The 12,423-nt window shown below is 44.6% G+C and overlaps 2 protein-coding genes across 8 annotated transcripts in view; one reads left to right on the top strand and one right to left on the bottom strand.

Moving 5' to 3' along the window:
* ZGPAT (zinc finger CCCH-type and G-patch domain containing) overlaps window positions 1-10,918 on the bottom strand; it is an 80,376-nt gene extending 69,458 nt beyond the window's left edge. Inside the window, exon 1 of one of the 3 annotated variants that reach the window (XM_085619608.1) lies at window positions 10,786-10,918. The gene's annotated coding sequence lies outside the window, so the exon portion shown is untranslated. Of the gene's footprint in view, window positions 1-10,422 lie in introns of all 3 variants that reach the window. The other 2 variants (XM_085619606.1, XM_085619607.1) reach the window with 2 other exon arrangements.
* ARFRP1 (ARF related protein 1) overlaps window positions 1-12,423 on the top strand; it is a 366,770-nt gene that overhangs the window by 265,007 nt on the left and 89,340 nt on the right. Inside the window, exon 1 of one of the 5 annotated variants that reach the window (XM_085619613.1) lies at window positions 10,988-11,220. The exons of the other annotated variants lie outside the window; for them this stretch is intronic. The gene's annotated coding sequence lies outside the window, so the exon portion shown is untranslated. Of the gene's footprint in view, window positions 1-10,987; window positions 11,221-12,423 lie in introns of those variants that run through there. 5 annotated transcript variants of the gene reach the window in all.

Here is a 12,423-nt window from a genome sequence, read left to right as displayed (position 1 = left end):
TACACAGACATTGAGACAGACACAGTGCAACATGAACACTAGGACAGGAAGTTAATCGCAGGGTGCCAGAATCAATTACAGAATAAGGAACATGGGAGCAGTTGGACACAGATTCTTTGGCATGAACACCCTGGGCAAGTGAGACCTCAAGACCGAGGGATGGGAGCAGGTAGACATTCATTGGGATAGTGACAAACAGACACTGGCCCAGAAACTGGGAGAAACTAGGACGGGAATGCACGCAGACATGAAGACACTAGGGCAGAAGTTAAGGAGACAATAATACTAGACAGGGAAACATGCTGAAACAAGCATTTGCAATGCAACAGGTCTCGCATTTACCTGAGCATGAGCTATTGGCATTGTAAATAAAAAGGCCTTTTATTTATGTTTTGGTTTTTGAAATATAAATAAAACGCATTGTCATTTACGATGCTAATAGCTTAAACTCGCGTAAATGTGAGACATATTGCATTGCAAATGCTTGTTGTTACCAGTCATTGGTACATGCTTTTTCATCCTTGCCTCATCTGTCGACGTTCCATTTATAACCAAAAATTATTCCACCAGTTTATCTACTCGTGTTCTGTATTTTCTGTTAACTTAGCTATCTGACACATGCTGGTGATCCAACATCCTTAAAATTATTAGCTGATTTTGCTTCAACCACAACCATAAATGTTTTCTTAATGAGCATTACTAACCCTAATGCTGCCTAGGCGAGACCTAAAAAAAATATGTTTTGTGGTGCTAAGAAAGCAGTTTATATTCACTTTATGCTGTGTAAAAAGCATATTTGAGGAAGGTTGTTAGCAATGTATGGTTTACCACATTTTGGAAATCAAGCATTGGTTTTGTAGCCATGAATACAAATTAGAGACTGAATATTTTTTACATTTTGCATTTTTTCCATCAGGGAGCAATCACAAGGAGGCAGTGCCACCTATCGCACCACCATAAGTTTAAGATGTGGTTATAAATATATGGATCTCGGGAAAAAGAGTGTGTGTGTGTGTGTGCGAGAGAGAGAGAAAGAGCGAAAGAAAGAGAGAGGGGGAGGGAGAGAGAGAGGGACAGAAAAAGTGAGAGGGATAGAAAGAGATGGAGAGAAAGAGAGAGGGAGAGAGAGAGAGAGAGAGAGGGGAGAGAGATAGAGAAAGAAAGAAAGAGAGAGAGCGGGAGAGAGAGAGAGAGAGTAGAGCGAGAGGGAACGAAAGAGAGAGAAAGAGAAAGGGAGAGAGATAGAGGGGGAGAGAGAAAGGGAGAGAGAGAGGGAAAGAGAGAGGGAAAGAGAGAGGGGGGAAAGAAAGCTAGAGTGGGAGAGAGAAATAGAGAGAGAGAAAGAGAAACATAATGAGAGAGGGAATGAAAGAGAGGGGAGAGAGAGGGAGAGAAAGAGAGGGAGAGAGAGGGAGAGAGAGAGAGAGAGGGGGACAGAGAAAGAGAAAAAGAGAGGGAGAGGGAGAAAGGGAGAGAGGGAGAGAAAGAGAAAGAGAGAGAGTGAAAGAAAGAGAGAGGGGGAGAGGGGAGGAGAGAGACAAAGCACAGTGGGACAGCAAGAAAGATGGAGAAAAGTCATCATGGAAGAAGCGAGGGGGGAGAGAGAGAAAGAGAGTGGGAGAGAGAAAGAGCGAGAGAGAGGGAAGGAAAGAGAGAGAGGGGGGAGAGAGAGAGAGGGGGGAGAGAGAGAGAGAGAGAGAGAGAGAGAGAGAGAGAGAGAGAGAGAGAGAGAGAGAGAGAGAGAGAGAGAGAGAGTAAGAGAGAGAGGGCGAGAAACTGACAGGGAAAGAAGAGGGAGAGAGGGGTAGAGAGAGAGCGAGAGAGAGAGGAGAGCTATAGGGAAAGAAAGAGAGAGAAATGAAGGGAGAGAGAGAAAGAGAGTGAGAGAGAGAGGGGGAGAGAGAAAGAGAGAGGGAAAGAAAGAGAGAGGGAGCGGGAAAGAAAGAGAGAGGGAGCGAGAGAGAGAGACAGAGACAAAGGGAGAGAGAGAGAGAGAGACAGAGGGACTGCAAGAAAGAAGGGGAAAAGTTATCATGGAAGAAGAGGCTGAGATAGGCAAAGAGAATGAAAGGTAATAAAAGTGGAGAGAGAGAGAATGGCGGGAAAAAAAGATTTGCCTATTAGCTGAAAATATAGACTAGCATGCCAAAGACATGAGACAAAAAAAGGTACTAACAAAAAAAGACAACAGTAATAATAACAAGTAAAATAATAACGCCAATACAATAATTATAGGACTGCAATAGTTATTATTGATATTAATAATGATAATAACTATAAGAAGGATTTAATGTTGATACCACTATAAGTAAAGCTATTTTATCTTTCTAATTATTATTTTACTGTTTTAGTGAAATGGTCTAATTCTTAGATATGAATGGATTCAGGTGTGATATAATTATTGAACGTGAGGGGCGCCTTAAACTATTGTGATATCAGGCTGGTTATCTAAACAAGTGTTCATTTCTGTTTATGGCTTCATCAGTGTCACAGTAGGGTCAATATTGCATTCGTCTCGGAGCCGGTGTGCCGATGTTTAATACTGGCACTGCCCACTGTGTAAGCAGTAGTGCCATATGTGGTATCCATGGCTTTAAGGCGCCGCGTCAATGTGAAATTCATATTTAAAAGCAAGTAAGAGGCTGGCACACACATCACTGCACATGCATAATCCCTTCCAGAAGCCGTGTGCCCTGCTCGGTGGGTGCGACCACCGTGCACAAAGGCCGTAGATGTCCCTCGGGCTGGGGGATGCCACGCAGGGTTGGTACAGCGCACTCTGGGCTTTGATGCTGTGCCTGCCAGCCCCCTCACATGCCAGGCCTACTCTGCGGGGGTGAGCCAGCTGCACGGGGCCTGGGGTGTGGGCAAACATATGCTCCATTTGGGAAGGCTAGGCCCCGGCCCGGGGTAGCTTGCTCTGCAAAGGGGTCTGGACTCTGATTATAGGCAAATTTGTTTACATTTATTTCCCGCAGACAGGAATGTACACTCGTCCGTCTTTGATGTCCACTGCCAGTGACAGCGCTGTGCTATGTCCTGTTTTACTAGGAAACATTTAGGTCTACAGCTCGAGTAGGGGCATCTAAGTATACGTGAGTGGTTCCGGAGCGAAGATAACAAGCATTGGCAAGGTCAAGTTTCAGATTGCCGATGTCTGACATTTGTGTCTGCCAATGTGCAGTACGCCTCGGCGGGCTTCTCCCTACCTGAGCAGGGAGATGGTGGAGGCCTGCTCGCAGAATGGGCGGACCACCGGAGGACTGCTTCTGCTGTGTTTGTGTTCGGAGGGTGGAGGGCGGCTGATAATGGAACAGAAAGCAATTGATTAAAACAGCGCGTGTGGGCTTGAAGTCAAAGCAGTGCACTTCATAAATATACAAGGAAGTTAACCGCGAAGTGACAGAATCTTGCCAAATTGCATAACGGGAGCTTGTTAAAGTGCGGCCGCGAAAGTGAAAGTGATCAAACATCAAAGCGGCCGAGCGGCCGCGAAAGTGAAAGACAACGAGTGCTTTCAGGCTGCCAAATGGTGCGCGCGCCCGGAGCACATGCACTGTAGTTGGTGGCCTGAAAGCACTCGTTTGCACTTCCAAAAGTGCTTACTATAAGTCTCGCCAGAGCAGCGCTAAAGCGCTGTCTCAGGCGAGACCTAAAAAAGGCCCCGCTATCCGGGGACTCTGGTGTTTATGCCTATTTGGATGTGTTTGGACATGTGTTTACCCCCTGCCGGGGGGATAAATGCGCTGCCTGTTAACTCCTCAAAGGAACTGTCTGGCCCGGAGGACCCACAATTATTAGAACCTGGTTAATTTTCAGCACAGAAGAAAAAAAGCAGGCAGGCCTCATTGTCTCCCTCTTCACTCTGCAGACTTTCTGCGGCTCAGACGTGACGCCTGTCAGCAATCTGCGGTGGCGCAGTGCGCGACGTGCAAGGGGGCGGGGATCTGCCCCTCGTGCAATGTATCCCGGGCAGAACACCGCGCAGGGATGGAGGCACCCTCAAGGGTCTTCAAAACAAAATGACAAGTTGAACGGGAACCCATCTGCAGTATGCTGCTGCTCCAAGGTGAATCGGGCCATAAAAGACAACAGTGCAGCCCTCTGTTGCAGCAGGGAGCGTCGCACACTAAAGTTTGCTCGACTCTGGAGCAGCATGAAGCCAGAATAACACTAAGGAGACGCCTCGCCGTAGAAAAATAGAAAGTCACAGATATTTGTATATCCCTCTAGCACTGATAGTTTACATCATTTGGAATTGCTCCCAAGTGTGTTTTAAAAGGGAAAATGCAAAGGATGCTTGAGAGGTTAGCGACCAAAGTGGCCCTGCCGCGAGGAGAGCCTTGAAGTGCATGGACCCACAGTAACACACTAAACTGGTGTCAGACACGCACATAGGCCGTCGCGCCAGCGGAGGTGTCCCTGACCTGAAGGGAACCCTCTGGTCCGAGGGAGGCCCTGCGGGCCCTGGAAGTAGTGGTGGATTCTCCACAAGTCACCTCAGGGAAGCACGACAGCACTCCGTGGGGCATGACTGCCTGCCAGTGTGAACACCTCGCGCAAGCCTTTCCAGCACAGAAGCCAAGTTACGCAAGGCGCCTGTGCTGTGCCAGTCCGCGCGCTTTTACCGAGCCTGCCTTATGCGCACGCTGCTGACATATTCCAAACTGGTGCGTTTCCATGTTTTGTTGCCTCCCGGTGACAAACACCGGATGCAACAAACATTTCTAAACGGCGCTCGTCTGCGGCTACACAAGCCGTGGCCGCGCTCAGCGCCTGTGCCACGGAGGCCGTCAGTCAGTGGAAGCCACCGGCCCTGAGCGGGCCAGGAATGCGGCAGCCGAGCTCATTGTGCGCCACAATGGGCGCGGGCCCCCACCCCCGGGCACCGCGCTTTACTTTCAAGTCTATTGTCAGAGCAGCCGGGACAAAGCTTCCCCTGCAGCTAGACAAAATATGTGCGCCAAGGAACAGAGCTCTTCTGTCCGGCTTCACGCAATGAAAGGTGCAGCGCTGGGATTCCAGGCGCCGTGACGTGCACCCGCTCCCACGGCGGGGCCACCTAGCTCTACACACGTCCGTCAATATTCACTCTTCGTGTGAAAAAGCACGACCGCTCTTTCTGGATAAGTTTTACCGGCGCGATAGAGGCGTTTCCACACTACAGGCGGCGCCTGGTATCCGAAGTGAAACACAGTAAGAATACTCTTGAAGTAATGGGACTTCCTTAAATGCATCAAAACTCACTTCTGACCAGGCCAGATCTGCTATGCTATGTCAGCCAACAAAACATGTTCATGTGTTTATAAAGCATGTATTACTTACAAATGATATTTCCCAAACATACTCCCTTGATTGTTTGCTATTTGTTTCCGGAGGCATGTTCATGAACAACAAACCAGCAACAGAAACACAATTTACAATTCTGCGTGTAAGAAGTTACTTCTTTGTGGGATGTAACTATTTTGAGGCTTTACAAATTAATCTTAAGAACATTTTCTTCTCTAAAACGTAGCCGAAAAAATACGCTTTTAGAGCTTGTTAAAGTGCGGCCGCGAAAGTGATCAAACATCAAAGCGGCCGAGCGGCCGCGAAAGTGAAAGACAACGAGTGCTTTCAGGCTGCCAAATGGTGCGCGCGCCCGGAGCACATGCACTGTAGTTGGCGGCCTGAAAGCACTCGTTTGCACTTCCAAAAGTGCTTACTATAAGTCTCGCCAGAGCAGCGCTAAAGCGCTGTCTCAGGCGAGACCTAAAAATTACAAGGGGACAGCGAAACACAGAAATGGAAAGGGGAGACTAAGTGTGATTGCACTGGCATGCCACTTCATACACCTGGTGAAGCAAATGAAGGGGTGAGTAGCACTGGGAAGAGATTTGGTGTAAAGAGTTCGTAGTAGTGCTCTAATTCTGTCTTGGGCCGCAATGCTTAAGCGCATTCCTATGGGAAAACAAGTGAGGGACGGATTGTGCACATCTTACATTAGTCAGTTCCTATGGGAACCTACATGCCACTTATAGATTTGAGTGACTGATAAACCATCAACACTTGTCCTGCACAGGACACAGCAATTAAGACAGAAGATTTCTGCAATCTTAGAGGGGGTAAAGAGGAGAGGCTATTGCAGGGATGCTATAGATTAAAATAATCTATGATGAAAGCTGTTGTGACTGCTGTTATGATAAAACTTATTATGATTCTTTAGTGAGTTGAGGATTAAGACTGATAAGAAACAGTAGCAGGACCTGCAGGTGTAACCTACATTAAAGTCGCCCAGGTTTTCAAACTTTTTTTTCTATCAAGAGTTAATAAGTGTTTTACAGTATCCAGAAGCAGAGATGAATGGTAGCTATTTTCGCGCATTGGTTGCAGGTCCAGTTTGTGATGAGTGGATTGATTTAGGAGGGTTGGCGGTGGCTACATAATTTATATGCATGTTCCACTGCCTTTTCTGATAGCAGTTTGTCACGATTTAAAAATTCTACTGATCTAAACTGGAGTTAGCTAGGCTCTGGTCTGCTCTAATCACTGACAGATGTTTTATAAGGACCACCAAGAGAATAATTATTCTGGTCCAAGACTTGAACTGATTACGGTCAGCTATTGTAACATATAATTTATTGTAATTTGTGAGACTAACTCCGAACTCCATCTTAGCATGGCTGTGGAGATTCTTGGAGATCACACACTTTTCAAAGAGCTACGGGAGGAACGAGGCCACGAAATGACAAAATTGGGGCAATACAAAAAAGAAAAAAAGAAGAAAATTAACAAGTGATAACACCCATACGAGCAGAAGGAAACATAACATACAAAAGCCAAATACCACACATACAAGCCAACACAACCTATTAAGGTGGGAGACATTGGATGTTTAACCCAAAAACATAGCTTTATTTTAGATTTTTCCGCCTAAAACTTGTATCGACTTCAAACACTTCATCGCCTCGCCAATCCCATCCACCCCCACTTTAATTTGATCCAAACCCACTTTAATCAAACCCACCTCACTTTAATCCAACTCACTTTCATCCAATCAATCCACACCCACTCCATTCAAACCACCCACACTCCACCCCACCCAAATCTAATCCATCCTACTCCAGTCCCCCCACGCTAATTCAATCCAATCCACCTCACTCCACCCCACACTGAACACAACATAAGATGCATAACCCATTGGTAAAGCATTATAACAATAACATGCATCATTTATGAGAACACAACCCAAGACTTATGGAAGAAAAGCAGACGCTTCATCATTGTTCACTCATTACTAATGGCACAAAATCAAAGTACTCAGGCAAGTTGCTGCCATACACACACCAGTATGGGAAACATTTCTTTCTGCAGCCCAAAAGGTGGCAATACTTTTACTTTATGCTTATGGAGGAAGCTCAACCGGAGACTTCAATTATGCCTCATCAATGGCAGATTTACTCCTTGAGGATGAGCGGAATATGAAAATACAAGACATAAAGAAAGAATTCAAGAATAGGAATTTACAGATAAAGCGGGCTAGTGTGGACACTGCTTATGCTAAATTATATCATGCTATATCGACTAGGAATGAGCGAGCTTTTTGGTCCCTGGTGGGACACGGCACAAATTTGCATAAACAGCCAGACGACTTTGTCTCAAGCTGTAAGTGGGAAAATCATATCAACGCTTTATATAAATCATCTGTTATATGTGAATATATGACAACTAATGCGGATGGTTCAGTTGCAGAAATAACTGAAGATGAAATTGTCAAATTAATAAAGAGTTCCCGCTCATCCAAGGCAGCAGGACCCAATTGTATCCCTATCGGCTTGATAAAGTTCAACATAACATTTTGGAGTGCGATGTTAAAACAGCTGTTTATACAGGTAATTAAATGTGGAATTATACTATCTTCCTGGAAAAGAGCGATTGTTCATCCGACTTACAAGCGAGGCCCAAAAGATGATCCGTCCAGCTATAGATTAATAGCATTGCTGGATTTTGAAGGGAAAACGTTGCGAGGTACATCCAAAATAAATTAAGGGCATGGGCGGAGGAAAAATCATTAATACCAATAACTCAAACTGGATTTCGCTTAGGGTGTTCGACCCTCGATAATATGGTTTCATTGGCCCTGATAGGAAAAAAGGCAAGTTGCGGAAGATAACACTATACACCTGCTTTGTGGATTATTCCACAGCATTTGACAAGGTCAACCGGCAAAGGCTGTGGAGTAAATTAAGAGCATGGGTGGTTGATCCGAACCTTCTAAATTTTATCATCGGCCTGCATTAGGATACATGGGTCAGTTGGCTCATGATAATACATTATCGCCAAAAATAGATACCACAAACGTTCTTAAGCAAGGCTGTGTCCTCGCTCTACTGCTATTCTCTTTGTACATTGCAGATATTAAGTTGTTAAGTTCAGATAAGGGTGAGGCACCTAAATTAGGTGACAAAAAAATACCATACCTAGCATATGTTGATGATTTAGTAATTTTATCCATAACTCCTAATGGATTACAGCACCAACTGAACCAACTAGATACATATAACAAAGTGAATGGTTTGATAGCTAACTTGTCTAAAACAAAAATTGTGACGTTTGGACAGCCTACATAATCAAAAATGTGCACTTTAGGAGAAAATCCAGTTGAGGTAGTGGACCAATATAACTACCTCGGCGTAACATTTGACAAAAAGTTATCATGGGTAAACCATATGGTCAGTAAAAGTGTAAAATCTACAACTATTACAAAATCAATCGCGAGATTTATGAAAATGTGCGGAGGGAATGCAATTATCCAATCACTTAAAGCCTTACAAACGAAAACAATTCAGTTTTTATTGTATGCATCTCCTGCCATGAACAAGAAAGTCATCTTTGAGCTCGAAAAATGTTCGAAAAGTGGACGCACCATACTCCATCTATGACAGGCTACTCCCCATTGTATGATACGGTTGGAATTTGGCCTCAAATCTCTGGAAATGCTGCATAAGAACAGCTGTGTTAACTATATTATTGACTGTGCTAAGGCAGATTCATGCCCATTGAAACATCTAATAATGGTGAACCTCCGGAGTAAAAAAGTAAGAGATCTGCAACTATCTAGAATACTGATGGAAATAGACTTATGATATGCCTGATATACAGGAAATGGGGCGAATGACCAGGGATGTGCGTAAAAATCTAATATGTAAAACATTAGAGTTAACACAGTGGAATTTAGATCTTCTACAAGCCGGGAGATATAAACATACAAGCTTAATAATTGACACATATACCTTTCAGGCTCAAGAATATTTGGATTGGAATCTGACCAGTTATATTAAACGGAAATACCCAAGGTTCAGACAATTTTACATTCCGATAGGGAGTTCGAAGGGACTTGGAATCAAGCTCTCAAAGATACATAGGTATGTCAGCTTTGTGGAATCGGCAAGGAAACTCTTGAACATTTAATATGCATTTTCCCGAGGCTGTTGCCTACAAGGAGGAAATATTTACGCCCCATGTTTAATAATGCCAAAATAAGAACAACTATGGAGGCAATACGTTATTGTTTTAGGCTCGCAGGGGAAAATGCAATTAGAAGGATGGTTCAGTTTTTAGAATATGCCTATAAAACATTAAACGACTAGGTGGCTTTTACTATTGGATATGTATATAGATGCAAAAACAGGTATCACGATCTATGTATGTTTTCTTTTACAGGATACCACACATGGAAGTTATGTGATTTTTTTATTCTATTTTTATGCTTGCTTATTCTCTATTTATTGTAATCAAATGATTAATGCAATAAAGTATTTTTTTTTCTACTACTACTCTTTGAGAAGAACAAACGTAATGACTAGAATGCAGAAGTTAAGCTTTGCCACTGTTAATTACCTGGGCTACATCGCACAGGCAAATATTTTGGCTTGTGTCTTGATGTGGTACAAGACAGCAGCCACCCATATCAAATCAGTCTTATCTCGGCCTCAAAAAGGACAAACTTGCAATACTAGCTAGACTTCATCCTCTTTGCATGTACACATAAAAAGCCTCACACAACACCGGTCCACCATATCTCAACAACCGCATACACTTTCACCAGCCTGACAGGCACCTAAACTCAGTCGCCCACTCTCTTACACATATCCCCCACATTCACAAGCACAGTACAGGAGGTCGTTAGTTCACATACATTGCACCAAAAACATGGAGCAGCCTCCCACAATACATCAGAGCTTCCTTCTCACTTTTTGAGTTCCACAAGAAGCTGCAGGCCAAGCTCTTCAAAATTACTCTGAGAGGACACTCACCTACGCACCTGCTCTAGCGCCTGGATACCCTCAGGGGTGATTAGTGCGCTATAAAAGTAGAGATAACACAACATAGGAGCTATATAAATACAATTATAATACAGTGGAAGTCAATAGGCAAAATTACCTCGATACATTTTTCACATTCTCCTTAGTTCTTGCTTCCAAATGCTAGCATGTATGTTTTGTAAAACAACAAGATCAGGAGCAAATGGCCACTTGATCTTCGGTGTTCACGTACGTGGATCAAGAGCTGGGCATTTCGAATTGTTTCCCTCGGTCTGCACAAGCTGAATGCACTCATAAGCGATGAAGTCTTGGAAAATAGAGGACTGTTGAATTATTCCAAAGATCCCAAAACACCGCTCTCTTGTGCTCACCTTGCGCCTCGTCCTTCTCCTCCAAAGGTCTCCACGTCCTGAGCCCCCTGAGTGCACTTAAGCCCCCTTTCCCTGACCACCACACACAAATCCTTAGTTGTGCTGATTACCTATCTTTCTTTCATTTCCCTTCCGTCCTCCTGTCTCTGAAATGCGCCGGTACGCTAGTAGCACTGTTGGTCACGTGACATACGTCAGGCAACGTCGTTGCTACGGGTGACTACTCTCATTGGTAAAACTCGCTGTCTCAAGAACAAGAGGCCCGCCTCATCCAGTTTTACTTTTATTTCCATGGAGGCGTCATAATGTCCCACTCAAGATGGTGGTTCAGCGCCTGACTTTCATATGATGATGACGTCCTGCTGTTGTGCACGATTGCCCCAACGACCCACAAGGCTGATGGGATTTTTTTTGTAGTTCCATGCGTAATGTTCAGTGCAGGACGGAGGCACCGTTTGGACTTCTTTTCCCAGAATGCTCATCGTTCCCGGTAGTTTATTCACAACCCTGGTCTGGAAGGCTGCCTGATGAACCTAAGTGAAAAGGTAATACATAGTAGTAACAAGGGGGTTTGCGTTTGTAGTAGGGCCTTAGAGTTGGCGTCCCCAGTACTGCAGTCGTAAGAGCCCCTTTACCTCCTCCTGGGCCCTTTGTAACCTCTTACTCTTTACTTCCCCCGGTTAAGTACGTTAATTGACTCTTTTTCCCCGAATGACCGTTAAGTTCCCGTAGAGAAACCCCATAGTCCTGCCACATCTCACTTTGGGGGTGTAGGGATCCCCCTCTGTAAATGTGGTTGGGAGGCAGGTGGTCGACGTGCTGCGCCTTCCCTTTGCCGCTATAGCTTAGACTCCTACATTTCCCCTAGCTCCTAATGATTGCTACCACGGGCTGTTTTTCACTGTTTTGGTTTGCACTTCACCATATTGTTTGATGTATTTCTGTGTGGCTGTTAGTAATCAGAGTTGACAGTTGCTTTTGTAAACCTGTTTCTGCGCACGTGAGCACAATGCATTGAATGATGTGAGATCCTATCTGGCATACCATTGTACTACTTCTCCATGCAGTGCAGAGGCTGGCTATTATCACTTGCCATGCAATGAGGTGACAAATTATGACAGTGGTCTCATTATCCCTACTTCCCTTCGTCCTCGTCCCAGTCATTACTTTTGATCTGAAGGCACCTCTCACTGGAGAAATGTAGTGAGATAATTTGCACTCATCCTAAGAGTGCTATTAGGTTAGCTTCCCCCAGGTCATTTCTGTTTCTTTCTGCTGCCTCATGACTGAGACCTGGCCAAAGGAAGTCTTGGGTTGTGCTACTTCACATGACACAGTCTGTTCAGGCCAGGCACAAGAAAGACCGGGGAAGTGCAGTGTGTGAGATAATCACAGAGCGAGGATTGGAAGTACTGTAAATTTGACATGAAGGTCCAATGCTGGTGTTTGGTTGTTGGCGCAGGAATTAATATGAGTACCCGAGTGATGATGGGAAAGCCTGCCCTCTTTTTCACTCACAACCGCTAGATATGTAGCTTGCGCTCGGGTGCAGCTGACTGGTAAATAGTGAAGTAATGTCCCAAATTGTGTGCTGGCTTGATGGTATTATCTGCTGCACATTCCCAAGCTTTCAGTTGTGGGTAGCGCATATCGTTTGCTTTAAAAACTGCACCGCGGAAAGTATTGCAGCAGTTCTAAAAACCAATGCTGTTAGTTCTGCTTATCAAATTTTCGTTTCTTTACTTATT

This window comes from Triturus cristatus, chromosome 7, assembly GCF_964204655.1.
Source record: "Triturus cristatus chromosome 7, aTriCri1.1, whole genome shotgun sequence".
NCBI classification, from domain to species: domain Eukaryota; kingdom Metazoa; phylum Chordata; class Amphibia; order Caudata; family Salamandridae; genus Triturus; species Triturus cristatus.
This window is presented reverse-complemented; position numbering and strand designations above follow the sequence as displayed.